Source organism: Morone saxatilis, unplaced genomic scaffold (genome assembly GCF_004916995.1).
Source record: "Morone saxatilis isolate NCDOM2014 unplaced genomic scaffold, NCSU_SB_2.0 Contig17, whole genome shotgun sequence".
Lineage (NCBI taxonomy): Eukaryota > Metazoa > Chordata > Actinopteri > Moronidae > Morone > Morone saxatilis.
Genome location: NW_023339729.1, coordinates 16768726 through 16772706, shown reverse-complemented (window position 1 = coordinate 16772706; position 3981 = coordinate 16768726). Strand labels below are relative to the sequence as shown.

Genomic DNA, 3981 nt, shown 5'->3' with positions numbered 1-3981 from the left:
AATATCACACGTGTTAAGGCTTTTGCTCCTTCATCTGCCTCCAAACACCAGCGGCCTGTTTCATTCCACAGGTACTCACACATTCACACCCTCACTCACACTCCTTCCCACAGTCCAAACCCTCCTGCATACTGATCCTACCTCTTGGGGCCAAATATATGGGTGTAATCACTTGACATGTTTGATGTGCTCAAGATGTGTGAAGTTTACAGCTTCAAAAGAGGACCTATCGTACACTTTGCTTCAGATTAATCAAAGGATCGAGTGGAGAACGGCTAACAGGCTCGCACTCCTGCCAGTCTGTCTGTGTGCCTGTTGGTATTATAAAGTCAGTAAACATTATCATTCACTGTCTGCTGACAGATAGATGCTCGTTATGGAAGGAGAAAAGTAAAGAAGTAATTTCAGCTCGGTTCTGATATGAATGAACGAATGAGTGAATGAATGAATGACTGGGAGAAGGGTGTGACTGTGTGTTGTCACAGCTGTGGCTCATTTTACTTGACAAACTTCACTTTGCAGAAGTTAAAGGCATACTAGGAACAATGTACAGACTCAATCATCACTCCTCTGGGAGTGTGTGACTGTCTGTATCTGCAGAGGCCCTGCAGCCCAGTATTTTCTTATTTTGTTGTGTTCGGGACACTTCTGCTTCTGTTTGTAATTTTGATTAACTTTAACTCATGTTTGGTGTTTTTTTCCAAATTAACCCGTTCATATTTATATTTCTGAACTTTAAAGTTTGATCATCTGACAGCTCTTGTTTCTTTTATTGCAGGATTGTTCCAGTGATGTCGCCACGTCCACAGATCTGAGCACTTTGGTTGGTGAGTACAGTGCTCTGTTTAGTAACTATTAGATCAGAACGTTTTGCACCATGCACCAGCTTAATATTAGGCATTAAGTACCACCATCACGACTAAACACAGTAGCCCAACCCTATTCTGCTACGGACAGTTGAAGGAACTGGTGGAAATGTGGTACTCCTGCTCCACATTAAAACCCCCAATAGTTCCTGTTTGGATCAATGATTGATGATTCCATCACATTTTAGGTCCTAACTAATCGTAGATGTATGCTTGCGCTATGTTCATGAACGTGACTACGTGCAGGCTGATATTGAAACAAAATATTACAGGAAACTTATTTTAAATTACATTTCAATAATTCCAAGTATTTTTTACATTTTGATAATAGTTATATGTTTTTAAATGAATTTATTTTATTAAAAAAATCAAAGATTCCTCTGCATAGAAGTACACATACAGTAGTTTCAGAACCAGTGCATTAGGTTGTTGACGCCTACTATTGGCAAGCAGTGTTGGGGTGTTTTTTTATCCCCAAAAAAGTAATGTATTGCACATTACTCATTACTTTTTCAAATTTGCTGGAAAATGAATTATGGTTGCTGTTGGAGATATTGAGTCATAAGCCAAGATATGAAGGGGATTTTCCAACAATAGTTTTATAAATGAACTGATAAAAGTGGATCTGTTGCCTGGCATGGAGTGATGGCCAGTTGACTTGAGAATATAGGTTACAGTGATGAGTGTTGAAAGGGGCACCAGTGACAAACAGCAATATAGTAGATGACGTTCAGTGTACTGAGAAGATTTTTTAGGCACACCTGTAGAATAATGAGGACTAATGATGAATAAAATCATGAAAGGTTTGTTAGAGTGGCGGCACGATCTCGTCATCTCAGTTCTTTGGTGTAACATGGCTTCAAAACTAAGCCTGAGCTGTCTTCAAGTCACTATAATCCAGGTTTTGTCATTTTAACCAAGTTGTGCTTCGCAGAGCGGGTAACAGATGTTTTATTACGATACAGGAAACCACATTTGGCTCTGACTTTAGAGAGCATGTTGAAGAACATATTATAATGCAAGTAACAACAAGACATAATAGTATGATTGGTAACTGAAGTGTGATCACTGGATTTAGGAGTAATGTGTTATGTTACTGTGTTACAGACAAGTGTTATGTGATTACAGTAACGTGTTACAGACAGCCGAGGGTTAAGTGACTGACAGACTACACTCAGGTCAACAGCTGGTTAACACCGAACCAGCCAGCTCTGCCTGTCAGTCACCTGCAGAGAGAAAGCAAACAGCAGTAACACCGCAGCCGACAGAGTGGGAGGCCTGTCAGCATACGCACTCCACTGCGCTTCGCTGTTTCTATACGGCCGAGTCAGGTCAGCGTTTATTACAACCCAATATCACAATGTATGGCCCAAAGTGCAGCAAGACACAATGATTCATCCCAATAAATTCTACATAGTTTCCTCTTGTTTTCCTCCGTTTTCTGACGAAGATCATTAATCACAGCGAATGATTTTAGGGACAAATTATTTATTCACAGTGTGTATTCGTCTTTTTTTCCATCTTGCATAAGAATCATGGGTAATTTAAACAACGGAGGCTTCTCCAAATGAAACAATAATTGGCCAAATAGTGGACATGAATACATAGTCATATGATTAATTGAGAACCCCTGTGGAGAAGAACACGCAGACGTACACCCTTCAGTACATTCAGATTGTGTCCATTGCTTTGCTCGCGTGCGACTTGAAAAAGAACTTGGCTGAAGGACTCGCGGACATATTTAATGACACAACTTGCTGACAAAGCGACTACAAGATATCATGAGGCACTACTGGAAACTATTTTTTATTATTTAATGCTGTATTAATATTTAGACTTTTTGCAGATCGGGTAACACAACTGTCATCTTTACTGAATTATTCTTTAATAAACTTTATGAGCAGTTGTCATCAATCTGTGTTACAGGCCACAAATAATGAGTTTTTCTCTGGAGAAATTCCACCCGTTTGAGTCGCCTGAAAGTGTTTGGCTTCAGCTAGTCTCTCATATGACTTCAGTGTTGTTGGAACATTTAGCTCAGATAAACACTGAACATGAAGGACACACTGCAGTGATCAGTGTTCCCTTGCTGCCCAGTCCCAGGTCCCAGGTCCCCCTTCAGCCACGTTCAAACGCCTCTGTCACCTTAGTGACAAGTGGTGGGATCTAACCCTGCGTGTGCCCTTGTACTTCTATCTTTGTGAGGACCAATTTAAGACCTTTGGCCTTGAGAGCGAGGACACTTTTGGAAAGCGAGGTCGGTTCTCACTTCATCACAGAGCTGTTCAGACTTGGTTTGAGGGTTCAGGTTAGAACTGGGTTTGGCTCAGGATAGGGCTGCAGATATTGATTATTGCAGTGTTTATTTGTTTCAGTATTCATTGATTAATTGAATCATCAGATAAGAAATACTTTAGCAATAGTAAATATACAAAAGAGAAAATAAGAGAGGTCTCTTAAAACTAAGTGGCTTCAGTGTTTCCTCAGGATTCTTTTCAGCAGTGGGGGAAATGTTTCTGTACTCTGTACGTTTCTGAGTATGTTTTACAGTGTAGTATTGGTACCTCTGTAAATGATCTAACATGTCCTCCTCTTCTGGTTAGCCACAGTCTGACTGCACCGAGCCTTCCCTCTGAGGAAGGAGTCAGCAGGTTTGTTGTGAAAGTGTTTTCTGGTGCGTTTCCTTCAGGACACTTTTCAGACTGAAGACCAACACTGGATTGCACCAGTTACGAGTAAGCTCTCTCCTAAATGAGGGTGTAAAGTCGATGCTAAAAACACCTAACAAAACAATATACAGATAGAAATAATAATAAGAACGCTAAAATATGTGCATTATAATATATAGAAAATAGAATATGTATAGTACAGTATACAACAGAAGTGTAATGGATAAATACTAAAGATGCTGGGAACTGGATCTCTGAATCAGTGTGCTAAAGAACAGTTTACAGTATAATTGCTGTATTGATGGCCTAACCAGTGTATTGCACATTGGCTAGATCAATACTGAAATGTCCTATCTGTGAATTAGGTCTCTGCTGGGTTACTGTGTTACTGATGCTGTGTGGCAGATAAACTGCTGTGTGACCATCAATTTAATTCAATTCAATTC

The 3981-nt window shown here is 40.0% G+C and overlaps 1 pseudogene; it reads left to right on the top strand.

The window, feature by feature from the left end:
• The first annotated feature begins 778 nt into the window (after positions 1–778).
• LOC118326702 overlaps positions 779–3981 on the top strand; it is a 79013-nt pseudogene continuing 75810 nt past the window's right edge.